This window comes from Caretta caretta, chromosome 7 (assembly GCF_965140235.1).
Source record: "Caretta caretta isolate rCarCar2 chromosome 7, rCarCar1.hap1, whole genome shotgun sequence".
Lineage (NCBI taxonomy): Eukaryota > Metazoa > Chordata > Testudines > Cheloniidae > Caretta > Caretta caretta.
The window spans coordinates 116498024-116525952 of NC_134212.1; positions in this window are offsets into that span (position 1 = coordinate 116498024).

The window sequence follows — 27929 nt, forward strand, 5'->3', positions numbered from 1 at the left end:
AACATTTACATTCACTCAAAGGCCCTATTGTACAGAGTACAGTACAGAGCACTGTGGAATGGCTTTAGCGTAGGTCAGCTTTAGGCCCAGGGAGTTTGCTTTTCAAGACAGCAAGTGTCAGACTTCAGTTTTTCCACAATCTTATTGAGTGAGGGCAGCAGCCTCCTAGCCTAGAAGAAGACATTTCCTCGTAGATATTAGCTAATCCTCCTGCTGCAGGTGGGAGGGATTACAGCCCTATAGCTATTGCTGGGAGAGTGGGAGCAGTTCTTTATCCCTGCCCTTGAGTATTCCAACCCTCTTCCTTCACAACCCTGTTCCTCATCTGCATTGTGTGAGGGAGCAGGAAACAAAACAGGGAGGTTGATGGCTTGTCTACACTTATAGGTGATGTTAGTAAAGAAGATAAAGGAGAAAGTACTATTGCTCCATGTTCAGGAAAGGGAAAGAGAACTAAATTCAGTAGTTTACTTCTACTGGCACTGTGTACACTTCAGGCCTAATTGTGCATGGTGATTCTGACCCTGATCCAGGAGAGTACATGAGCACACACTCAACTTTGAGCACACACTTAACTTTAAGTAAGCTGACCAGATAGCAAGTGTCAAAAATCAGGAGAGGAGGTTGGGGGGGGGGGTAATAGGTGCCTATGTGAGAAAAAGACCCCAAAATTGGGACTGTCCCTATAAAATCGGGACATCTGGTCACCCTAACTTTAAGATATGAATTGTATCACTGAAGACAATGAGACTTACTCATCTGTTTAAGTGTTTTGCTCACACTTTTCAGAGTTAGGTCCTAAGTAAGAGACTCTGATGCTCAGATAATGAACATGGTCTAAGACAGGCAAACAGATACGTAAGACAGACATAATGCAGTATGGAAATACGTCATGGCTATTGCAGAGAGTCATCTCTGGTTAGGAAAAACTGACTTGCACAATTAATTCAAGAATATATTGTCACAAGCAGAGCAAAATGAGCTTTTTAAAATATAAATCCAGTCCTGTTTCTTTCTGCTGGTAGCAAGTAAAAAAAAACCAAGAAATCTTCTGCAAAGCAGGGCCTGCTGATGCTGACTAATCTAGTCTGAGTGTATAGTGAGCACCAGAATACAAGATTGCAGTTGGCAGGATGTCATAAAATGGTTTGATTAGCAATGGAACAGTTCAAGTGCTCCCTGGCCTACCAGATACTTGGCACGGATGCTGACTCAAACTTCAAGCAGTTGTTCACTGTAATCCTGTTTGAGAAATGTCTCTGGCTCTTGGCAAACAGGAAGAGAATGAAGAAAAACAACAACAAAATGAGAAAGCTGGGGTAAGAGGTTTTGTCTACAAATATTGCGCTTTGCACCTCATTTCAGTTAAACTATGCATACTTGAAATGAAATGAGATCACTGAACTGGAGAGATACTGGGGAACCTTAAATTGAATCCCGTGTCTGTAGCACCAGAAAACATTAATGAGTGGGTGTTCTCTTACTCCTTCAGTTTTACCTGCTACAAAGGTTTGACTAGAGATTTGAGACTCAAATCTTTTGTTGTCTTTCCATACCAATTTAGGGCTTATGCTTAACCACCTTGGAGAAGGAAGTCCTCCTTTTTGTCTATGGGACAAACACAGCATGAGCAGCAGCAGAACCAGCCTCTGTCACCATGCGCTGTAGGTTTGTTCTGGAGGGGCCACGCCTAGAGATGGTTTTAGTGAAGAGGATACTTGTCCATGGAAAATAGGACTGAGCACAAAACTTATCCCACACAGACAACAGAACAGGCATAACAATATTTAGTCATTACCAGCTTGGTCTGCTTTTCAACCAGCAATCAATAGACAAAAGGTATATACTCCACTACTAATCCTCCAGTCCCCAGACTCAAAGCTGATCAGTATTATATTACAATACAAGAAGGATGTGGAAAAATTGGAAAGCATCCAGCAGAGGGCAACAAAAATGATTAGGGGACTGGAACACATGACTTATGAGGAGAGGCTGAGGGAACTGAGATTGTTTAGTCTGCAGACGAGAAGAATGAGGGGGGATTTGATAGCTGCTTTCAACTACCTGAAAGGGGGTTCCAAAGAGGATGGATCTAGACTGTTCTCGGTGGTAGCAGATGACAGAACAAGGAGTAATGGTCTCAAGTTGCAGTGTGGGAGGTTTAGGTTGGATGTTAGGAAAAACTTTTTCACTAGGAGGGTGGTGAAGCACTGGAATGCGTTACCTAGGGAGGTGGTGGAATCTCCTTCCTTAGAAGTTTTTTAAGGTCAGGCTTGACAAAACCCTGGCTGGGATGATTTAGTTGGGGATTGGTCCTGTTTTGAGCAGGGGTTGGACTGGAAGACCTCCTGAGGTCCATTCCAACCCTGATGGTCTGTGATTCTATGAATACCACCTAGAGGCCGCAACTGAGATCAGCACACCTTTGTACAAGCACATAGGGTTGTGTGCACTGCAGCTGGAAGCATGCTTCCCAGGGCAGGTAGACAGATATGCATTAGCTGTGCTTGAGTTAGCACGTTGAAAATAGCAGCGTAGCCGGGGTGAGCAAGGGAAGTGAAATGACTTGCCCAAGGTCACAAAGAAGGTCAATGGTAGGGCCAGGAATAGAACGTTCTCTTCCAGCTCCCAATCCAGTGCTTTACCCTGACAGTAGACAGGCAGACACAAATACAAGACCAGAGAGAGAAGAAAGGGTAGATATTTTTCTCCCAGAAGAGTGAAATGCATGTATTAACTGATTAACTAAAGCGTGCCTTCCAGCTAACACTATAGACCAGCTTCCACTGGCCAGGCCAATGGAAGTTCCCCTTCCAGTTTACAGGTAGATCTTCCTCCTCCAAACACTAAGGATATGGTTTGAGTTTCTGCTGCAGTGTTGTGCAGAAAATTCTCAGAATGGGGCTCCACTAAAGCCTGGTCTGGTCTCTAGCCACGAAGTGGCTCAGAGTTGAATCCAGGGCCTTTGTGACAGATTTATGTTACCAATCTGCCTGGGGCATCAGCTGATCAGGCTGAGGCCACAGGATGTTTAGGGAGGAGATGACGAAACACACCACGTAACTGAGTTTTAAAGCTCTATTGATACAATAATAAAGTAACAGCGGAGAGTGATGGGTGCTCCCCATGTCACTCAGAGGAAGGAAGAAAGTGTTAGTGCCCCAAGTCCTAACCCACTTTCATACTCACACCCGCACTACCCAAGGCTGGCCAGGCCTGGGAGTAATGTAAGAAGAAGCGGGGGAGGGGTGGACTGGAATTCTGTCCTGTGCGCACAGATCGTCCATGTTTCGCTGCCAATCTCCGAATTGCTCCAGCTCTCAGGAGGGTTTTAAGTCCTGGGCTCCTTTTGGGGGTGTTCCATTCCATGACCTCTGTTCCTGGTGCTCTTTGTGCCAGTCCAAACCAGCTTTCTGTGGTCTTCTTCGCTTTCCCAAAACACAACAGCTCCAGGGTTGCCAAGCTCTGTTCCCCCCCTCATCGTCTCGCTTGTGCTTTCCATCTCTGCAGCCCTGGTTTTCTCATGGCTGGCTGTGGCTGGGTGAGAGATAAACTTCTCGTCTAGTGCTGTGACCTTGGACTGGGGCCAGCATCTTATCGTTGAACTGAGCTTGCTAGCTGCAGTGTTGTTCTCTGTTCTCTTTCTCCTTCCCCCTTTGGCCTCTTGCAGCCTGCAAAAGAATCTTCCACTCCCCACTCACACCTTTGACCCTCCCCAAAATGCTTTGCGATGCTTGCAACAGCATTCGCAACATGCAGTGCTGATCTGCCTTCCCCGGGGAACCCCTGAGGTTGTGACTCCCTCTCGTGGCCTTATGTCAGAAATTAATTCACAAACTTACATATGGTGATGTGATAGATGCTGACACCAGCCAGTTATAAACAATCCCACACAAAGTGCTGCTTCAGGAAAGTATACAAGAGTTTTGTTTTTTCTAAGACTGGTTAAACAGCATTTTAAGGCCTAAGCGGGTCTTAGAAAACATATTAATAAAGTTTAAAATATTTAAACTGAATTTTGTACCTTAAAATTATGAGTTTAAAGGACACAGTTACATGCACTTTCCACTAACTGGTACTAGTAAAGTAGCAGGAATAAAGAATTACCAATGTTTGTGTGTACACGTGTATACGCAACAGATAAACAGACATAGGCAGTGATGTCAACTCTCACCATTTTATTACAAGCCTCCTGATATTTGGTATTTTCCTAAAGCCCCAGCTCCTGGAGTCCTGGGATTTCAGGAGCATCTCAGGTTTGACTTTTATTTTTAAAGTAAGTTTCTAGCCCTTGTTCAGAGAAAAACTAGGAAGTGTGAATGATAAAGGCTCTAAAACCAGGAAGCAGATAAAAAGAATCCAGTATGTATTATTTTTATACCCTCATGATTATTCTTATTTTAAACTCTCAATCTCATGACTTTTTGGAGCCAGAAACAAGCAAACTACAGAGGTATGCGTCTGTATGGCATACACACTGTGAAAGACACACAAACTCCTTTGCTTTAGAAAACGTGGTGTAAACTACAAAATACAGGTTCTTCTGTGCTTGGAGATCAGTAGCTCATCTGCCCTCTCAATTTATTCTGCCCTTAGACGTAATCAGCTCTCATCCCCTATGCCCTCTCATTACTCTGCTCTAGGAGAAATTCCAGCACTTCCCACCCTGGGGTGTTTTCACTGGGCTATTAATACCAAGAAGCGGATGCTCTGGCTATTTCTGAAACTAGCTGCAGAGAGGGTCATCAGGACATTCCCTGGTTCTGGCCAAACTTCTGAAGAATGGGTCTCCCCAGACCTCTTCTGCCTGTCTTCTGGCCACTAAAGAGTAAGTCCTTTCATTGCTCCCAATATCGTACATTCAACAGATCAGATCTTTAGTGGGCATAAATTGGCATAGCTCTGTTAAAGTCGACGGAGCTCTATTCTGATCTGAGGCTCTGACCTGCTGTATGTTACACTGTAAATATGTACACTGTTTGTACAGACATCGAGGGAGATTGTAACAGAGGTAGCTGAAACAGATATGAATAGCCATCAGAATGGGCTTTTGTAGTTATGTAATTGCTTCCAAATATTGACACCGATTTTTTTCTTCAGTCATTGCTTAGTCTTTATTCGCAGCATAAAGTATATATAAATATATATAACCAAAATATAGATGTACACACTCATCCATGCACATACGTATATAGCCTTAGAATTACAAGTGTACTGAACCAGTCAATGCAGAGTAGATTCTGAGGTTTCTCTCTGGACACTAGAGATTCTGAGGTTTCATGCTTTGTGGCACATTACACCTTTGATTCCTTCATTATTCTGGAATCATCTGTGATGCTACATCCCTGGAGTGGTGACACACTACTGAGAAACTAAGAGACTGAGCCTTTAGATTGCACTGAACTTGCATTTTTCTAAGTGTAACCCCCTTTTTCCTTCCTCGGTTACTTGGGAACAGGCAACACTCACCTGTGTGCCTGGGCACCTGATGATGTCAAGAGTAAAGGGATCCTGAATATCCCAGGGCATAGGTTCTGGAACTAGGCAGCCTGGGGGTGCGACCACATCCTCTGGCTTGAAGTGGTTTCCATCAAATACAGGATTTACAGTTTGGTTCAATGCCTCTCAGCACCCTGTCCCAGTGGTGATGCTGGGTAAGTGGGAATCCTCTATCCACCCCTCTGCTATGGGCCTTTTACTTATAAAGGAAATTAATCTTGGCAATGCCACTGCCTGGCTGGCCCTGTACATGCTCACTGGCCTGCCTTGGGAGCATCCAGGAATACCTGTATTAATCTGTGCAATGGGTCTAACTCAAAAGTACCAATTATAAACAATGTACAACCAATATACTCTTAGATTAGAGTTAACACACCTTTACTTAACAATTTAGAAAAACATGATCACAGATTGAGATGAATTAAAATGTCTCAACCAATTTAAATTTAAGTCGGGGGCACTTCAATAAATCAATTGATAAATGCAGTTTATAGTAGTCAATGAAACTTAAACAATTTACATTTATATTGGCACCATTTACCCCCTCCCCTTCTGAGTTCATGCTCCTCTTAATTGCACAGCTCTAGACACTTGCTTATGTAAGCGGGGGAATAGTCCCGCAATTGTGGGGAACTTTCCTGGCTTCTGCACTACCCCGGTGAAGTGGGCTAGCAAAAGGATCTGAGTCCTTGCTCCCACTTCCTTTACCCAGTTGCCTCCCTGCCCTTGAGGACTCCCCTTCCACTCTCCTGTCTGGAAGACTCCTCGTAACCCCAACAAGTCTGGGCCCAGGATTCTTGGGGGGGGCTTGACCCCCAACCCTCCTGTGGTCACCTAGGACAGGGGCTAGGGTGTCCCCACTCCGGGGTACTCTCTCTGTACTGGGCACTTCTCTGACCCACTGACCATTACATACAAGTTAAAGCAAATGCAAGTTATTTAATCAACAATTAATTTTAAAAAGATTAAGGAAAAATGGGAAAGGTTAAAGGAAACACATCACCCCGCTCTGTGGCAGGGAACATCACAAACAGTGTCTCTGGAACGTCAGGGCAGTTCACAGTCTGTTCCTTGTAAGTCCCAGGACTCCTGCTCCGGCCCTGGCTGTGCTGTAGGGATGCTGTGGGTTGGACACACACTCTGGTAGTGGCCACATGCTCTCAGGCTCTCAGTGTCGCCCCCGTCTTGTCGGGGTTATGATCCACGCCTGGCCTGCAGAGCTTCTTGGCTGAGGCATCTCCCTGTGCTGGACCCACTGCCCAGGGTCCCCCTCGGTCCCCCCAGCTGCTCACCGCACCCAGCTCCGGACTGCTCCAGCCCCAGCTCCACCACTCTGCCTCAGCACTGCTGCTGCTGCTCTGCCTCCAGCTCCCTGGGCTGCTTCTCTGGCCCCTCTGGCTCTGGTTGCTGCAGCTCTGCTCCCAGGGCAAGTCTGCTCTCTCTGGGCTGTGCCTCTGGCTTTGGGGCTGCAGCTCTGCTCCCAGGACAGGGTCTGCTCTCTCTGGATCTGGCACAGCTCTGCTCCCCAGCTCAGCTTGGGCCCCTGCTTTCTCCTTAGCTCGGCCCCACTCTGTCTAACCCAGGCAATTCCAGCTCACACGGAGGACGGGACCTCCCTGGCCTCCTGACTCCTTGATTAGCCTGCTCGCCCTGTCATTAAGGCTGACCTGGAGCATTGGCCTCTCCCCATTGTTCCTGGAGACTACCTGATTTGCCATAGACCCTTCCCCTTTTAGTACTGGGAGCTAGCCAACCAAAACACCCCACTGAATGTTAGTAAGGGGCCAACACTCCCCTTACACTCACATGGGCATGCATGAAGATTTTGAAGCAGGGAACAGCACTCTGTTGGTCCAGTAAAGCAGTCCAGCCAAGGTAACAAGGGGCAGAGCAATTCTAAGTTAGGATCATTCCGAGCTACACAACCCCTCTGAAGATGGGAGTTGTTATACCCTGGTTAGACAATAAGATCACTTTGTCTCTTCTCAGACTCAGGGAAACGCCTACAGTCTCTTTGGCATCCCCCTTCCCCTGCAAGCACTTCCCAAACAAAGACAGTGGTTACACACTCTGCCTGCAGTGCAAGCCAACCTCAGTCAGTTCTGGGCACAGCAACAGTCTTTGCCCTGGCTGCAATGAAGCCCAGCAATAGCCTCTGTGGCTCCCTGTATGGCTCAAAGCCCCAGTAGTTTGTCAGCAGCAATTTCTGGCTTTCTAGCAGCAGATCCTAGCTTGGACAGAACTCCACAAAGCAATCTCCACTCCTCGGACCAGGATCTCAGCTCCCCACCAAGCTGGAGCCCACTGCATCCTCTCCCTGCGATCCCTGGCATCCCAATGCATTGTGGGAGTTTTAGTCTGCAAGGATCTTCCCTCCTGGAACGCTCCCAATTAAGTTCAGAGGCCTCTCTAGTATGGGATGCCTACATAAGGAAGAACTGTTTCAAGATGACACCTCATGGGGATTAGATTGGTTTTCATGAATTTACACACGAGCTTCATGATATCTAAATGACTCAGATCTCTTCTAATACAATAGGCAAAAGAACAGAACACAAAATCCCAAATTAGGTGCAGATATATAGTATAATTTCCATTGGGAAATCCAGAAATTCAAAAAGTCTCATAACACCTGTGTAGTCCAGTTAATTCTGATTTTTTATTCCCTGCTCTGTGGCCGGTTGCTCTAAACCATTTGTGGAATTCTCCTGCTGCTAGATGAAAATTCCAAAGCTAAAAAAGAGGCTGGACCTGTTTAAAAAACTTGTTTTTGCCTAATTTAATTCAGAATTTCCTAGCTGCAAGATATCAGTCTGCACAGAGCCATTGCTAATTGACTCCAGTTTTTAGCAACAATTATTAAAACTAGATAAGAGTCGAGCTTAGATTGTTCTGAGATTTGGGTGAGTGTGAGACTTCATGGAAAAACTCTAATTAAAAGACAAAATGATAATGGGTGAGATTCTACTCTGTGCATCTTAAAACTCCTAGCTTGAAAGGAGAGATGCTTTAAGCCACCTCTGCACTGCTGCAATCCTGGAGAGGCACCTAGCACAATGTAGACAGCCCTAGGAGCCTGCCTAAGTTACAGCAGCTTTCTGGCACTGTCCTATGGGCCACAGCCTTGCTGGGAATCAATGCAATGCTGCATGCGGGGGCCTGTCCCCAGAGCGCCCCACCACTTCAGTCCCACCCCAGCATGACTCTACCCCTGGGCTTGCAAGGAGGTCTGGCACAGGGCAGCTGGTCCCTTTGGATAGGCTAAGACCAGCCCCCCGGACTGGAGTAGGTGAGCCCGAGCCAGCTAATTAAAGAGGGCTGGGCTGGACCTATAAAGAGCTGCCAGTAGGCAGCTGGGAGGAGGGACTAGGACAGGCTGAGCTCTGGGGAGGAAAAGCCACACTGGAGTGGAATTAGCTCCTGTGGTGGGTCCCTGGAGCAAAAGGCCAAGGAAGCAGCCCTGACTCTGGGTGGCTACCAGGAGCTAGAGTTCCAGAGGCCCCTGGGCGGGGCGGCCCTGGGGCCAAGGACTGAGTTAAGGCTATTTTCTGTTTATTTGATAACCTCTTTTTAAGGAAACAAACCTCCTTGAAAAGACTGGGTGTGGCAACGCCTGCTTTGGAGCCAGGGAGAAGCGAAGGCCCAGTGACAGGGTCCTTGGAAGGGCGGCCTTATGACTGTGTTCCATTGGGCCTGCACTGGGGAAATCCATCATGGATGGATTTGGGGCTTCAAAGCCCCCTGGCCCTTTTACATGTCACACAGAGGCCAGAGGAGGAGTGAGGGGAGACGAGGGGAGTGGAAAAAGACATTGATTAAACAAACGCTCCAGCACATCAGTCAATGACTAGATAAATATTCAAACTCCTCTGGTGCCATGAACGTTGAGGTCACATAAACAGTAAAACCTACTCAAAAGGGTCAACCCCAGCTTAAGCAACCACCTTCAAATAGCTCGATGCACAGTTTTATGTGACCTTCAAGTCAAATCCAACCTCTTTCCGGCAAGTCCCCTCCACACCTTGTTTCCAATAGTGACCTCACTTAAGATTTCAAAGTGTTTACAGCCATTTGTTTGCCCGGCAGGCTGGAAAATGCCAATGCTCAGAGCCTGTAGTGATGGCTAGTAAAATCTGGCTCATATGAAAACTAGGTCAGTGTGAAGTGCTGGCTTGTGCGTCAATTCTGTATCTTACTATCCATATCCAATAAGGACAAGTCAATAGAGTCAGCCTGATACCAAAGACCATTGACATCAGTGGAAAGAATTGACTTCAATGGGCTTTGAATCAGATTCTGTTGTTGAGACTTTCAAAGCAGCCTAGGGTATTTAGACACGTATCTTTCATTAAAGTTCGGGTCTATTTAAGTTAAAGGAAGATATATGTCTAAATGCTCTGGACTACTTTGAAAATCTAATTTAGATATAAACTCCACAACTTTAAATAAAAATACCTGCCAACTCTTGTGCTGGGGAAATAATTAAACTGAATGAACAGCTTTTCATCTGTTGATACATAGTGAGAGCGAGACTCTCTCTTGCACCAAAGAAACAAGAGCAGGTATCTGGGAGATGGTGACAATGCCTTGATTTGTACCACTGTCACCTGGAAGAGGTGTACCAGCATAGCCACCTTCACCAGTGGAAAATGCTAGACTGGAACTGTTCGCTGCGCATGGTCCCTTGCTACTCACAAAGAGAACCTCCGCATAAAGAGAACAGCATTTCTGGGAAGCAGTTCTGTCAAATCATACCACTTCCAGCTATGTCCCATCCGAATTTGACAGGATGTGAGTTGACACATCTCAGCCTGGCAGATTATTGCATGAGGCTGCATATGATTTCTCAGATGTTGAAAAAGAACACATTGCTCCAGTCCAGAATGGCAACCTACTTACTATTCAGATGCCAACTCCCCAGAAATGAGTTATTTTTACTCCTTGGCAGCAGGCTAGAGCAAGGGAATACAATTGCCAAAGTGTCTGTGAACTGAAGATCAGTGGCATGCTCCGGTGGTTATTCAAATTATCAGCCAGAGGGGTGAGCAGCACATTATTCAATAATGGACTCTCCCTCCCCAACCCTATCCCCAGGGCCTACCTTATTATGTCATTTTTAAAATTAACTTAGTTGTAAGGATGTTTCTATTCTTCTTCTTTTTTGCAAAACCATAAATACTAGCAGTAGGCTCAATTCTGACTGGAATCGAGATTTCAAACGACCAAAGGATGGTTGGACCCAGAGGGTTGTTTTTGGCCATTATAAAGATGGGACCCATCTGCAAAATTCACAGTTGGGACTGACTCCAGATTGGAAACACCTCCAATTTCAAGGTGATTGGATCTGGTATTCTGGTTCTGCTCCATCTCTTAGAAACACAAGTAGAAACATATGGGGGGAAAAATCAGAATGGATGAATGTGATGGAGGTCTGGGGACGGGCCCAGAATTCATAATTTTTAGCAAAGGAAAAATTGCTAGGAGGGAAAATTGATGAAAAGAAAGGTTTAAACAAGATGCATGGATAAACTGGGTTCTAATCAGACAAAAGAATCTATAAAATGTAGTCTCTGAGTGAGGTAGTCAAGTATTTGAAAGATGGCGATTAATCATCATTGTCTGTATCCTCCTTGGGCTACCTCTTAGAAAAAGCAGCTACCAACATGCTATTGCATGTGTACTTAACTGGAGAAAACTATTTTGATAGGTGAGTGGTGGACCCACATCTCTGTCTGGACAGAAAGGCCAGGCAGACAGGAGGACGTGTATAGTCAGAGAGAAGGTAACTTTCCAGCGATGGAAGCTATTTGCATTTCTTTTTTACTCTGTAATTAAGCTGAAAATGCCTTATCTTGCATAGCTTATGGGCAGTTTAAGTCTAGACATGTTAAACAAACCATTACTTTTTTTTCAGGTCCATTTTCTCTCTATTTGTAGTAAATCTTGCATTGGGTTAAGATTGCTGTTGTATGGGTAATTTCATTCAGACGCCCCTGGAGAAAAAAAGAACCTGTCACCTCTAAAAAGAGGTGATGAAGGATATGGACAAAGGTGTCTGCTCCCAGGGAGTCGTGTTGTCATCAGATTGTGGAGGGTGAACACCAGGGAATAAGATGAAGTACCAAACAGGAAATAAGATTGGAGGTGGGTTTGGTCAGAATAACCATCCCTAGAAATCTCAAGCTGCACCCAGGCAGAACCAGTGTTGAGGTTCAAAAAAGTTCCTTTAATTTTAGTCATTATTTAGCATCTCAGCAGCTTGTGCTAACCTCAAGCATAGTGTTTTCCAGTAGAATTATTGAGCACCACTAAGGACTACGGTGATGGGCACTGTAGAAAAACCTAAGAGTATGCATACACTGCAATCATGGGACGTGACTGCAGCTTGTGTAGACATATCTGAGCTGGCTAGCTTGGGTATTGGAGCAGTGAAGCCACGGCAGCACAGACTTCAGTTAACGTGTACAGGCCTGCCCTGGATCCCAGGTAATTACTTGGGGGACTAGTCCACTCTGAAGCCCATGCTGCCACAGCCTCACTGCTCTGGGACCTAAGCAACTAGATTAAAGATAGCTCTGGTACCCTGTGATTGCAGTGTCGACATACCCTGAGATAGATAACAATAAAATAAATGAATCACACCGACTCTACATTATTTCTTCCCAAGTTACTGTAGCAAGAATAAGTCTGAGTATCCCCTCTTACAATAAAAGCGAGGGTAGAAATATAAAATGTTTGTGACTCAACCGTGAAAGCTATTTTCGAGAGTTCAGATGGCTTTAAGATGCAGAACTGACGTGGTTAATTTGAACATGAGAGGCTATTTCAATTGCCAGATTTTATTACTACTGGCTCATCAAACTGTCACCCATATATTTCCTAAACACAATCAAAACCAGTTTGGCTTAATGAAAATAGACAATGCTATGTCTTTGCTTCTGCTCAAAGTTCGAGTAACAACATCAATGAGACTGGCTGAAATGTCACATGCATACTTTATCTTTTTTCCTACCATTTTCCTTCAGATTCAGTCACAGCTGCAAAGAATCCCAATGACAGGCAAAGATGAGCTAGCCCTCCCAGAGCACCAGGCTATTATGTACCATTACAGTACATCATGTGGTGGCATGTCATACCCACACACATGAAATAATAATGGGCTCACAGATGCAAAAGTCATTTCATTTCCGTTTATTGTTCTTGGAAGCCAAAATAACAACAGCAAAGACATAGATTACTAGATTTTTTTTTTTGGGGGGGGAGAATGTGATGTGGTCTGGGATGGGGAGGAGAGGTGGTATTAGCTTTGCTTTCATGGAAATAATTCCAACTCATATTGCAATCTGTATTAATGATACATATTGAGATCAGGATTACATCTCAGCACCCAAAGAATTTCTAAGGAGATGCTTTCCAATATAATAGTCTGGCCTGTGCTTTGTTGTTGTGATATTCTTGTGCTGTGTGGTTTTATCGTGCTGATCTGATGGTTTGTTTAAATCAAAATCTTCTTCTTTTGTCTTTTGGACACACACTGAAACAGACAATTAGGGCAAATTTGTAATAAAAAGATAGAGAACAGACGTTGTGGTTGGCATTTGGGAACTGGTCAGCAAACTACACTATTGGAGATATATACGAGCATGATGCTGTATTGGATGCTATTTATTTTCCTTTTAAGACAGCTTTTAACACATGCCCCAGTAACACCTAATTAGAGAAAGGAGAATAATAAAGGATATACAAGGCAACCTGTTTAACAATTTTCATTTAAAAAATGAAATTTCTAGGGTGATAATGACTACTTGATTTGATAATTGGCATTATTCATGAGGAGAGAGAGGGTTTTAGCAAGAGTCATGACATTTGTCTAGTTACAATGTGTGTCCTACCGATCTACAACAACATGAGAACATGCTGAATAAGGTAATTTGGAAGAGGTAGATTCTATTACTGGCCGTGCCCCTGGCTTGCTATGTGACTTTAGGGAAGTGTGCTTTCTCTGTGCCTCAGTTTCCCATCTGTAACATGGAGATAGTAACACTTATCTTCCTTTGTAAAGCGCTTTGTGACCTAGGGATGAAAATCCTATTTGAGATCAATGTATATCTATCTATCTATCTATCTATCTATCTATCCAGATAGATATATGGATATAGATATAGATATATATCTTTCATGCAAGGCTTTCTAGATATCTTAAAAAATTGAACTAATTATGCTTCACAACATATCCTGTGAAGTAGATCCTAATGCTAAGCATTATACCTGGTTTACAGATGGGACAATGAGCCACAGAGACGCACCGCAGGAAAGTACATAAGTATTTTCTTAAATGCAGTCCTGAATAGCTGCTTTCCAGAATTGTGGCCATAGAAATTAGCCAAATTGCCCTGGTCACACAGCAAATCAGTAGCAGTCCTGACTGCCAGACCCCTACCCTAACCACTAGACCACACAGTCTCTGCTGTTTAAAATTAATTTCTTATAAAATAGGCAAAAACAAAGCCAGTACAATATCTGATCATGATGATGCCACTTACAGACAGCAGACTCCCTATGCCCTCTTTATTTTCCAGTTATTGTTCTTATCTCAACAGGAAAAGACTCGTAGCCATCCCTTGATGTATTGGAAACACAAAAACCAATAACACACAATATTAAAACAGACAAGTTAACACTGGCCCAATGCTACTTATGTTTCTACTGAGTGAAAACAACTCGTGCTGGCAGTGATTCATCCAATATTGTTAAAACAATAATTCATCCTACCCCTCCCCTACCCCCACTACAGTTCCTGTGGCACTATAAAATAGCCACAGTGTGTAATTACCCTAAACTCCGTGAGGGCATGTAACTTTTCTCCACTCTTGTTCTGCACATCCCATTGCACTTTCCTGTAATTTACAATGTGCTTCTTCTTTTTATCTATCTGGGATACAACATCTCTTGTTTTATGGAAAGTGTACGTAATATTTCCTAGAAAATTACCACCTTCAAATTAATACATAGAGTCAGGTCCCCAACTGGTGTAAACACCACTGAATTCAATTTAAAGCAGCTGAGGATCTGACCCATAAAGTGGTATGGACATAATCCTAGACCCCTTCATAGTTCCCTCTCAGAAGGTAGTAACAAAAATATTGAGTTATGAACCAATTAATAGAGAATAATGACTGTAGCATGCTTAGTTATCCACAGTGATACGAAAGAAAATATCAAAGACTAGAACATAACAGCAATAAGTAATCTATGATGTGCAGCACTTGGTTGTGGGAAGATGCCTCAAATGCATTGTTCAGACAAATATCTTCAAGCCACCTAAGATGTATAGGAAGAACCGTGTTGAACAATCCCAGTAGATACTCCGGAGCATGACTTTGTTTTATTTTATGGTTATGTGATGGTTTTGTTTGTGTATTTGTTTGTTTAGGGGGGTTCTTTTGGAATAATGATAATGCAGATCTTTGCACTGTAAAATACTACTTGTTATAAGGCCATGGCCACCTAGAACCTCATCTTCGTCACTAGACTGAGCACCTGGACCTCTCACTGAGTTCAAGAGGATTTTTGGACTTTCAGCACTTCTGGCAATCAGACCATATGGCCATTTGGAAATTCATTGTGACAGCAGGGATGTAACTCAGGTGGGCTTTGTGACAAGTATTGCAACCTTCTGCAATATCTTTATATTGTCCCTTTAGGACAGGGATTGCATGCAACTCCTGTCGGGAGGGTTATTACAGCTCCCCAAGAACAAAAGACAGTGTGTGTGTGTGTGTGTGTGTGTGTGTGTGTGTGTGTGTGTATGTATGTATGTGGTGGTGGGGGGGGGCAGAAAAGGGGGCTTGAAGGTGTAAACATCACCAGAGAGGTACTACCCCTTAGGGAGTCTTGTGTATACTGGTTCAAACTGGGTTTTCCAGAGACCAACAGACAAAGAAAAGGGTTTTGATTTTTAAAAAAGTCTGCATTTAAATTTCCTTGGGGCCTTCTTTCGGAGCCAGGAAACGGACAGGACCTTCTGTCCAAGCTAGGCCCAACCCTTATGGAAGGGTTGGAAAAACTTTGGGCCCTGTAGGACTGATGGGTGACCTCTGGTAAGTTTTTAGCATACATATAGGAATGTTTATAGCTTTCTGTGTGTTTTCTCTGTATTTTGTTTTTATCTTGAGAATAAACGTGCTTGCTTAGAAGAGTTGTGGAGTAACTGGTAAGTGCTGGTAAAAACATGGCCATTGTCCTCTGAGAGAAAGCAATGCACAGGGGCTGGGCTTTAGGCAACATGGGGATATCACAATTTATGTCAGGGGGCTGTGCAGCTTTAAAACCCCTGGTGAGAAGGCAGTGGGACAGGAATCTCTGCCCTGAGATAGGTCATGGCTGGAGAACTGACACCTGACTGGGCACTCCTGGAATGGATCATGGAGGCAGTATACAGTGCAATGACCCTGAAACTGTGACAGGCTTTTTGGGTGGGATTTTCAGTGTACTTCCCATATCTGGATTAGACCAGGTCCAGGAAACACAGAGGTGCACAAAGATGAAAAAACAACTTAATCTCTTCTGAACTTCCAAGGAGGTTTTGGCTTGGTTTGAGTATGGGGTGTATGATTCTTATTTTATCAAAACCAGTTTGCCCATCCCTATATTCAGCTGCTTTTCAACAAAGCCCTTTAGCCTAGCTTCTCTACTCATTTGCTGTCTCTAAAGTTACTAGCAACAAAAAACCTAAGACTTGAACCAAGTGCCTCCTGGGATGAATTGGGTATAGACACAGGTGAGCAGCATGCCCTGTACCAGTCACACATGAAGTATCTCCTGAGGCGTACATGCAGCCATGTATCTGGTAGTGTGAAAGACTTCTAGGTTCAAATGTAGGGGGGAATGAACGTGTAAATGTTTGGATCCAAATTAACATAACCTATGGAGACCCCTTAAGCACTCCTAATTACCTTCCCCTGAACACACTCCATACCTCTACTGGTTGTTGTCTCCTGAAGGAAAGTCAGAAGCTTACTGTCATCTCTATTAATTTCAGGGGGTAACCTCAATACCCTCCTTTTTTCTATTCAGGAATGGCTTGGTGCACTCCCCCATGTTTCTCTAGTAGCAAGACCCAGAAACTTGCTGTTGTGTTCCACTGTAACTGTTTTTTTAAGCCTCATAGCACTCTGAGTAGGGCTGGTTGAAAATTTTCCATCAATACTTTTTTCCAGTTAAATATTGTTGTAGGTTTTTGTCCCCCCCCCCAACTAAACAAAATATTTTGTGGAAAGTGCCTGCTTTTCTGAAAAGGAAAAAAAAAAGATTTTTTTCTGTGTGGAAAAACTGAAAACCCAAAACCCAAAACTTTTTGGCCAAATACTTTCAGATTGCTTTTCCAGTGGAAAGTTGAAATGTTCCACTGAAAATTTCAGCAAAAATGGATTTTTTTCGTTTTTGTCAACATTGTCTGTGGGGGAAAAAAAATTCTAACCAGCTGCACCTCTACAGTCGAGATGATGGATTATTAGGAAATCCCCACTTTTGTGACCTGAAGGGAGGTAAATAAGTCTACTCGCTAGCATTCTAAAGGAAGTAAGGAAAATTGGGCAGATCAGCTATCAAGATGGATATCTTTGAAGGAATGTAATGAACCCTACCTATAGTTTCAAAGTGTCATGTTTATAAACAACGTTCTTTGAAAGCTCAAGATGAGCCTAACTTTGAGAGCTTAAAAGTGAGTCTGAACATCCCCACAGTTCAAGGGTTTTGATCAAGGCCCAGCTGCAATGTCGAGGACCAGATCTGAAGTTCTACAAAGGTTTGGGATTACTTTTGATCCCCTCTGTAACATAAACTACTTGGTCCTTTGGGGGAAAGAGCAAAAAGGATGGATGATGGACGCTGCCATCTGGGCCTCAATAGGAAAGCGTGTCTGAAACACAGGACCTTCCTCCCTTGGTCTTGTGCAAAGTTCAATGGAAATTCTCCAGAGTGCTTCAGACCATTCCTTTGGTGCTCACCTTATGTTTTCTTTGCTCCCCTTTTGGCATGCCTAGCATGGCACTACTCCTAAAAGCTCTGCCATATAGGTCTAGAAGAAGGCTTGGAAGGATTAGATTTTTATTGGTAAAACTGCTGATTTCACTGTACACACACAAGCCCATGAAAAAATATGTCCATCCATCATAACTGAAATGTACAGAAGGGCAAGGCAAGAAAAATGCTGCCAAAGAACTAACTGGAGTTTGATTTAAGGATGTTTGCTTTGTGTATTTTGACATGCAATGTTAGCAATTTGTGCTTTAATGGTTTGTAATGGGATTTCCAGACTCCCACACTAAGGCTAAGGGAGTTGTGGAGCAATACTGGCTCAAGGAGGCCCCATCCCTCAGCAGCTCCAAAGGGAGAGACTGCTTAGGAGGAGATTCAGACAGGTGAGCAGGGAGAGAGTGAAGGAGAGGCTGTCTGCAAGCAGGAAGCCAGGAAAGCGAGATCTATGGGGGATAAGACCCAACTGGGATGTCAAGGGCCTGCTTCCCTTTTCTCCTCCCTTCCCCCCATCCCTGACAAAGGGGAACAAGTGGACACTGGAAAGTGAACTAAACTGACTGAACTATTGAGACTGTGGGAGCAACCTCTGCTGAGAGGGAAACCGAGCACCTTGAATTGAAGAGAGAACAGTGGGAGGAAGTAGGTGGTCCAGGGGAGGCTGGTCTGTTGTACCAGCCACAGGGGATTTTGACTGTCCTCACCCCTTTCCCCTTCGGCAATGGGCCAGGACCCAGTAGAGAAGGAGGGCCTGGGTTTCTCGAGCCTTGCTCTCCCTCCTCTGCCCAACCAGGGGAACCCAGTAGTGGATGGGATACTTTAAGTCGACCTCCAGATTGCCTGGAAAGGCCATCCCAAGATACCGAGAGCCTGTTGAGCCGAGGCCTGCCCAGTAGGCCTGCTGGCTCCTAGTGAACCCTGTTATATACTTACAAAGCTTTATCTTTTTGAATCTCAATATCTATTGTCAATACGTTCCCTGACCTCCCCCCGCACTCCGATAATTTCCCTCAGCTGTGAAAATGGAAATAGATACACGTTTTGAAAACATTTCAAACCCATTATTTGGCATAATTGTGAAAAAATTAAATAGATAAAAATAGAAAAAAAATGCTTAAAAATACACTTCAATATTACCTGGCAAAATTATAGAGAACCAGAAATCAAATTCTGCCAAGCCTTTGTATAAGCACACAGGCTTTCCCCATAGTCCTCCAGCCTTACTTTCCTAATCTCTTTGATGCAGCAGAGAACTGAATATAGATGCAGATTCCTTTTGATCATTGATCAACTTTTTCGCTTTTCTTTCATGCTCAGAGTGAGGCAGACACATAAAACATGATCAGGTTAGGCATATTGTCTTACGGCTTTACAGCACCCTCTTGCATGCTCAGAGGAGGATCAGGTCCAAATTCATCTTTGGTCTAATTCCACTGAAGACAGTGCTGTTACAGAAAGGAGGCACTGGTCCAGAATTCTTACTGACAGCTCAGGCAAGTTTCCCGCAGATTTTTTTTTCTCTCTTCTTGGTGGAGCTTGCTCGAGTGTGAAAAATGTCTCTTCTGCTCAGTTCTAGTAGCACGTCAGGTGCCTTGTATAAAACAAATATTTCCACACTTCCCACAGGAAGAGACTTTCCTCTTCTGACTTCCAGTCTGCACATGCAGCATATGGCATCTCCCCCCTGCAGCATTTCCCAAGTCATTTCCTCTGTCTTTGCGCAGAGTTCCCATTATAAAGACATTGAATTTCTTCACAGGGAATGGAGCAGGGGGCGCTGGGCTGGGGTGCGGGGTATGGGGAGAAGAACACAGTCTGATTTGTTCCTGAATGATAGAGAGATATCATTACTGGGTCCTAGATGATGATAATGAGTGAACGTATTACCCTAATGGTGTATACTCATTGTTGCTGTGCTTCTGGGCCAATTGCCACTGCCAGTAAACCTTTGTTTCTTCCAGGAAACGGGGGTCTCAGGGCTGCAACTTGAAGTCTTGAGATCTCAGATGTGGAAAGCATTTCCTTTTGATTGGCTTGGACATTTTTAAGTATCGAGATAGATATCAAAACTAATACACGCACACAACAGAAAGAGAGGTTTACATTTAAGAATATTAAAGTCTGGGCGCTGCTCTGTTAATTTAAAGAGTATTATCCATTGGCCAGGCCTAAAAAATACCTTTCTTTTTACTAATCCTCTCTCTTTCCCAGGCAAATGTGATGATTTCTATTGGGGGAACCTCTAAGCAAATGCTTCAATGCTGCTTCAACAAAGAAAAATCCGTGCACGCTGCCTAGTACGCACAAGCAACCAACCCTACAATAACAAACCAGTGTGTATTTCATAGAGGAAGGGAACAATAAGAAATACTTTGAAAATAACAGCGGCAGCTTCCTCCTGGAGCAAGCTCAGCTTTTTCTACCTCATTAACAGGGTGGGTCCCTTTTAGATTACGAGAGAGCTTTTTTGTTTATGGATTAAGGACAAGACTCCAAAGGGCATTAAATCATGACATAAGCGGTTCCACTTTCAAGAGTCAAATGAGGTAGCGCAAAGACCACACTCACACCTATGAGCCTGGCCTACACTGTGATAATTTACAAAAAACAACCCAGCGGCAGCAACAACAACAACCAAAACACATTCTGACACCTGTGCAACTAAACACATCTTAAAACTGACCGTTGCTTCTGTGTAGCAAGGAGTCCTGTGGCTGGGGACTCTATGTACAGTCATTTCACAAATTAATCTTCTTCCACTACTGCTGAAGATGACTCAAGATCTCAGGACAATGAGATAAGAAATGGAAAGAAAAAAGGGTTGACTGCTGGATGGTGTGGCCTAGTAGTTGGAGGCTGTGTGGGCTAATTGATTGAGTGTGAGCTGAGAATAATCTTGAACATCTAAATTCTTCCTCTGGCTTTTCTGCTGGCTTGCTGTGTGACCTTGATCATGCCATGTAATGTCTGCCCCTCACTTTCTCTCATCTGTGAAATGGGGATAATAATACTTGTTTTCATTACTTACCACATGCAGCACTATATAAATGTCAAGTATTATTAGAATAGGTGAATGAGAATCAGATGAAGATGGCTTTTTCTAGTTCTGTCACTACCTTCCTCTGCGATCACAAACAAATATGCCTCTATAACTCAGTTTACCTCCCTACCTCTTAGCATGTGTTATGGGGATTAACTAATTGCTTGTCAAACACTTTGGAATCCTGGAATAAAAGTGCCTAGTTCTTATACAGCTCTTTTCATCAGTAGCTCTCAAAGTGCTTTACAAGGGATCATTATCCCGATTGTACATTTGAGAAACTGAGTCACAGAGAGGTGACAGTTACTTGCTCAAGGTCAGCCACCAGAACCAGGTCCAGTGTTCTGTCCTGCAGGTCACACTACCTCCCCTTTATAAATGTGCAAGGTATTAGGCCCTGGATCCTTCATAAAATGACACACTGCAAGTTGCCCATTTGGTGAGTAGACCCATTAACAGTGCATAAAATTTAGCCCATGCATAAGTCTTTGCAGAAGCACGACTTTAGTTTGTATCCAACAGAAACATCAAATGTGTCTGTTTCCAGAAAAGAAATTCATTTCTCCAAATAGGAGTTCCTAAGGGGCGCAGGTTACATTCTGGCATCTGCCTAGATTATCACAATACAGCATGCCAAGCCATTTTAGTTATTTTGTTGCACACAGGCAACAAGCCAATATTTTCATCAATAATGAAAATTAATCAAAAAATTAGTGCATTTCTTGACCTAAAGAACATGAATTTTTAATTATAACAGAAATTCAGTTACATATGACTGAGGTGTTATTTTTTAAAACTAGAAGAGGCAATCCTGTATGGCAATCAATCAGTGATTTTTTTTTTTTTTTATGATTCACTCCCTGGATTCTTTGTCTCTTCTTAATAAAACCTTTTATTAAAGACTTTCAGGGCAGATTTTCATGTAATCAGTGCCTATAATTGGAGTCAGAGTTTCAGAAAACTCAGTATCCAACAGGCTCCCCATATATTGAGCTCTTTTATAAATTTGATCACAACTGTGGGTGCTGACTCAGCTCTCTTGAAAATTCTGCCCCCAAGGGTCTTTGATTAAACAAGAGACAGGTTGGTTGGTGTCTACCTTGGGGTAATATGTGCTTTTAAAGGAGAGTTTGCTGGTATCATTAGGAAATCAATTAAATTAACTAGCAGCAGGTAAGTGGAGAAACTGATTGGATCCTTGCAGAGGAGGTGGGGTCCCAGCTGAGCCTTATACAAGCATAAAGAAAAGGAGTACTTGTGGCACCTTAGAGACTAACCAATTTATTTGAGCATGAGCTTTCGTGAGCCACGAAAGCTCATGCTCAAATAAATTGGTTAGTCTCTAAGGTGCCACAAGTACTCCTTTTCTTTTTGCGAATACAGACTAACACGGCTGTTCCTCTGAAACCTGTCATTATACAAGCATAGCTGAGTTTAAAAGCAAGAGGTATTGGGAAAAAGCAAAAGGGGAAAAAGCAGTTTGTAATAGAGGATGGTAGATATGAAAAGGAGAAGCTGTTGGGTTAGAGTAGCATGTGGGGTTTGATTTGTAAGTCAATATTTCTCCAATAGTTTAGCCTTAGCACGTGGGTGGTTTTAAAAATGCCTCTGGGTAATGAGAGGAAGGTCTGAGTTTGGGGACAAAAAGTTTCCCCTGCTTACTGAGGTGTGTGGCTTCCTAGTCACAAAGCTAGGCTTGCTGCAGCCAAGCCTTCCTTTGCTATATCCCCTCTGAGGATAAAGAAAACCCGAAAGTAGGAGATCAAGGAACCCTTCAAAGTCAGTCAGTCAAAAGCAGGAGGTGGTAGAAATCTGTCACGTTTTCCAGCCGGTATCCCAGCCTAGAGATGTTTGGATGAGCAGAGGGTGGAACCTGCTTGGATTAACCCATAGCTAGTTCTTCCATTTTTATTTTAAAGGACAAATCGAACTAGATCCCTCCCCTGCATCAAAAGGAGATAAATTATCTTGTTTTCCTTGTGTGGCTCATTTGATTACCTTAATGGTACTTGAGGTATAACCCTCCTTCTGACCTTGCTCCTAAGTCTCTCTGAAATGGCTCCTGGAGGCTACTGTGAGACAGTGAGCTGGGAGGTATTGATGTAGCTGCAAACCTCCCTATTCTACATAGTCCCAAATCTCCTGACTGAAGCAGTATCTCAAGTGCTCAGCCCACCGATTACAAAACACATTCTTCTTTACAGTTTAGGCTTGAGGGTTCCGTGGATTATGCTTTCACACACAAATATCTTCCTTTGGAGAGGGATGAAAGCCAAGCTTTAATTTGGCTCACATAGATTAAACCAGCTGCTGCTAGAGTTCCTTTAATACTGACAGGTGTTTGCACAAGATAGAGAAGCAATACATTCAATAGCCTATCTAGGACTACTGTAAATCTTTCTATCATAATATACTTCTTTCAGTCATGATAGAGATCAGACAAACCCCTCTTAGTATGTTTGATCTCTCTGTCAGGGCTGGCATACAAACCTGCCTCGGAAGCTATTTCCTTATAGTGAGTTCCCCACTGCTTTACCCCCCCTTTCATGCCATGGTTGGTTGGAGACAGAGGCTGTTCTCTTGTCCATTGGATGAACATGTGCAAACCTATCTGCTGGTACTTCACAAACTATCTGTAATGATGTGGGTGGTTAAAACAGACATTATTTCCCCTGTCCCACTTATCAGGAGCCACGAATTAGGTCTTCCTCTGTCCATTAGTTTAATAGGAAAATGGCCCTTCTTTCCTGGGCACAATAGGCCTTGTTAGTGACAATGGCCCAGTTTAACCCATGATGTCATTGAATTGGCTTCAAAGTAATTCCACAAGGGATGAGTCTGACCCCCATTATATTCCTGACTGGACACAGAAACACATTCATATCAGCTACCTTATGATCCTTTTCCTTACACACGTCAAGACTTACTGTATCATTCAAGAAACACCAAATCTATCACATACACCGTTCTCAATGACCGGTATCTACTGAGAAACAATATCACCTGCCACATGTCAGAGCCTGCACTGAAAAGTGTGCTAATAAATGCTGCAATAATCGAATGCACTGGGATCCGCTATAATATTTAATGTGTCCCTGAAAATGAGAATATTGATTATAAAATGGAAACTATACAGAACCTTCCCCCTTTGTTTCAGAAGCATGTATTTAATAATTATAATGGTCTGTACTTCTCCAGTGTCTCTCCTCTGACTGCAAAATGCTTTGCAAACATTAATGAACTACTTTCACAGTGTTCTGTGCGGTATGGAACTGCTAGTATTCCCATTTTCCTTATTGAGAAACGGAGACACAGAGAGAATAAGCAATTTGCCCAAGATCATGCAACAAGTCAGTGGTAGTCAGGAATAAGAACCCCAGATCTCCTGATAGTTCTCCCTGACCTAACTGTCTCAGGAACACACCTACACATATAATGACGCTTCCAGACTTGTGTGCAGACATATCGTATCTTGAAAAGTACAAGAAGTATTTATCTTAACGATATGTGTTTGATTTATTACTCATGGCTTTTGGAACATGTAGTATAAACAGGACAGCGTGTTAGTTTATCTAAGTGGTTGCATATGTATAATTTAATAAGGCACAGTTGGGAGCAGTTTGTTCTTGCAGTTAGTATTCCACCTCAGTGACGTTTGAGCAGTGCCTGTGAAGGAACTTCAGTAGAGTAGCTACTGAAAAATTAATGTGTTTTTGATGGAGGTTTTCTGCTTAAAGAGCCCGATACACATTGGAAGAATGTGTCTCTGCATTCATTTTTCCTACTATTCTTTTCCTTAAAAATGCTGTAATTGTATTATATATCCGTCTTCCAAATAAGCAAAGTGCACAGAGAGAGAGGCAGGTGCTATTGCCATACATACTTACTACTTAGCAGCCTTAGCCCTTTGACCGCTGGTTTTCTGATCCATTCAGAATGTTGCTCTTCTATCCATTTAAACATAATCCCATCTTGAAGGACCTCCACTTCACCTACTTCATAGAATATCAGGGTTGGAAGGGACCTCAGGAGGTCATCTAGTCCAACCCCCTGCTCATATCTCACTATGCTCCTTGACATTAACTCTCTCTGTACCTCCCAATGCCTACGTTTGCATCCTCTGCTCAATCAGCTCTGGCTTCTGGTAGGTTCAGCTCAGCCCCCGTCGTCTGTCAGAGAGCAATCCCTTTCCTGTCACCATGCCAGCTTTCTGGAACAATTTGTCCACCTCCTTTACTAAAACGCATTTCAGCACTCACCTCTTCTATCTGTTTCCCCACACCTATACTGCTACCAAACTTTCAAACTTCTCCTTGTCTATTGTGCTCAGAGACTATAAAAATGTCTTCTTGTAAACTTCCCAGAGCTGAAAATTCTGGCCAACAATTTCAAATCTCAGCGCCTTCAACTGATGTTTAGACACCTAAATAAAAGTTTGGCTGATTTATCAGAAGAACTAAGGGTTACGCTCCCAGGCCAGGGCAACGTTTAAAACTTTTTTGTTAAGCTTTTGCCATAATAACCCCTCCCCAAACACACACGTCCACCTTGTGCAACCCCTACTGCTGGAGACATCTGGTAACATCAACCCCTTCTGACCACACCTTGCTCACCGCATCCCTTTGACCTTTTCATCATGCTTCTTCCAAACCTTAAAGGGACATGGTGCAGAATAAATGTAGTCTGGGTAGTCCATCCAGTTCTTACACCCAAAAGAAAATGCAGTTATATATTAAGATACCCAGTATTGTAATTTATAAGTGTTACATGAGCAGTCAGAAAATGCACTGAAACCAATGAGAGCTGTACGGGCTCCACCCCTTTGAAAATTTAGGCTGCCTCTACTTTGGTGTATTTAGAGGCCTATCTTTTAGATTCTCAGAAATTGGAACTTCTGTGGGGTGTGAGTTATTTACATGAATGACTTTGTCACCACATTAATTTATCCCATTCCTTTGATCTCAATGACTGTTGGGAGTGCAGAAACAGATACATTCTGTCTAGACATATCTAGGATGCATGTCAGCAGTTTTTAAGATTAAAACCCCAAAAGCAGCAGTTGTCCGGGAGGAATGCAATGCATTCTGGGTAATACAGACTTGGCTGACTCTCAGGATGCCAACGAGAATATTAAATTGTCATTCAAGGGACGAAACGAGTAACAGCAGACTCAGACAGAGGGAAGGATGCTAAGAGAGATGCAGATGAAACACTCTCACACAGAAAGTTTGGGCTGATGTGATAGAAACTGTAAGCACAAAGTTATGAGGAGCGGTGGACCTTTCAGCAAGCTGATCAGGAAATGTATGCGCTAATGAGGAAGGCCTGTGAGAGTAAGAATGCTGATAACCAGAGATTTGAATAACTCTGGCACTTTGATCCGTGCCGGAGTAATTCAAATCTCTGGTGTATCAGTTATTCTTGTAGCTACTAAGAAAGCGGAACAAGGTTAGCTTAGTATGCAGCATGCAGTACAAATAGCCAACCATTCTTCCAACAGAGGCCATTTTGAAAGTGTTACTTGATTTGAGATTCTAGTTATAGGTTTAAAACTGATAAAACCTGTCGAATCCCTCTCTGAAGCCAAGCAATGAGGATGGATTTTTTTTATCAGCTACCAGACCACTTGGTAACAGTCTTAATTAGCAGGTGTTTTGCAGTGTTAAGAATTGTTTGTGTAGGGTGTGACAGGTTCAGGCCAGATGGCTACAGGAGAGTGATCCTGTTGGGATCTGGGAAGTGGGCAGGCGAAGCCCGTCCACTGCTAAAGGATCCGCCCCCCCCCCAGCCTAAGAGGGGGATCCACATGACCTGGATACCAAATAAATCCGGGGGACAACTAATGAAATAACAGGGACAGGAGTGTGGTCAAAGGGTCAAACGAAGGGAACCAGACGGGGACACCAAACAGAGAACTCCGGACAGCGCCCACTGCTCCTCAAAGGCGTCAAGGGAGTCAGTGGATGCCGCCCAGAGGAACTCTGCCCGGATACGTGAACGGACCGAGGATCAGAAATAGGCTCCACAGTCACAGGAGACTCCATTGGCCAACCTCCTCACTCTGGTTTTATAGATGGCTGTTTTAGCTAGGGCCAGGAGGAGGTTGACCAGGAGATCCCGCGACTTTCTGGGGCCACGGATAGGGAGTGCATAAATAAGAAGGTGAGGGGAAAAGTGCAACCAAAAACGTAATAAAATATTTGTGAGGAGCCGGAATAGGGGCTGCAGCCTGGCACACACCAGATATGTGTGTGCCAGGGTTTCCCTCATGCCGCAAGAGGGGCAGGTGTCTGGGATAGAGGTGAACCGCGCCAAGAACACACCCGTGCTCACGGCTCTGTGAAGGAGCCGCCAACTGATATCCCTGGCGGGCCTCGGGACCAAGGTGGAATAGAGGCTGGCCCACCGGGGCTCCGCACCCTGCAAAGGTGGCAGGAGGTCCTGCCATTTTGTATCGGGGCAGGACACGAGGGTGAGGGCGTGAAGGGTGTGGAGCATGAGCGTGTATAGATGTTTCCTTGGCGCGGTTTGGAAGCAGACCAGCTGCATCTTGTGCAGCCAGCTCATGGTGAAGGGCTGAGGGGGTTGGTTGGGTCCACGGGGCAGAGGCCCAATTAAAAGGTCCGGCGGGACTGGGGTAGAGAGTGGGCGGGGTGCGCCCTCATGCAGGACCCGGTTGAGATAAACCCGAGCAGCAGGCAGCAAAGCAGCCTTCACCTCCTGAAGTATGCGCCGGGGAGTACGAGGTCTGGAGAGCCCCATGCGCTGAGCAAGCGTCAGGGGATCCAGCCAGTCTCCCCGGTCGTAGTCCACGAGGTCTCTGACTCTTGTGACTTCTGCCAGGACCAACCTCTGGCGCACAAAGCGGGACTCCGCCACCTGCACATGGAGCTGGGGGTTGTGTAGCAAGGGCTCTGCGAGGAGATCTGCCCCCTTGGTGGCTGCCACGGACCTGGTCATTGAAAACAGTTTCCAGGTCCGGAGGAGGTCCTGGTAGAAGACCGGCAGCCTGGAGAGGTCTCGCAGAAGACCTCTCAGATGGAGATAAAGGAGCTGCCGGTCGTATCGGAGCCCTTGGAAACGGTGCAGGAAGGCGTGCGCCAGTATGCTCCACACTGGACTACCTGCACCATAAAGGAGCCTCTGCAGGGCCTGGAGGTGGAAGACATGGACCCGAGTGTGCAGACATTTCAGGCCCTGCCCTCCCTCCTCCAGGGGTAGATGGAGAACCTCTGCAGGGACCCAGTGCAGTCCTGACCAAAAGAACTCCAGAATCGATGTCTGGAGGTTGGTCAGGAAACCCGGGGCTGGGACCAGGGTGTTGAGCTGGTACCAGAGCATGGACAGGACTAGT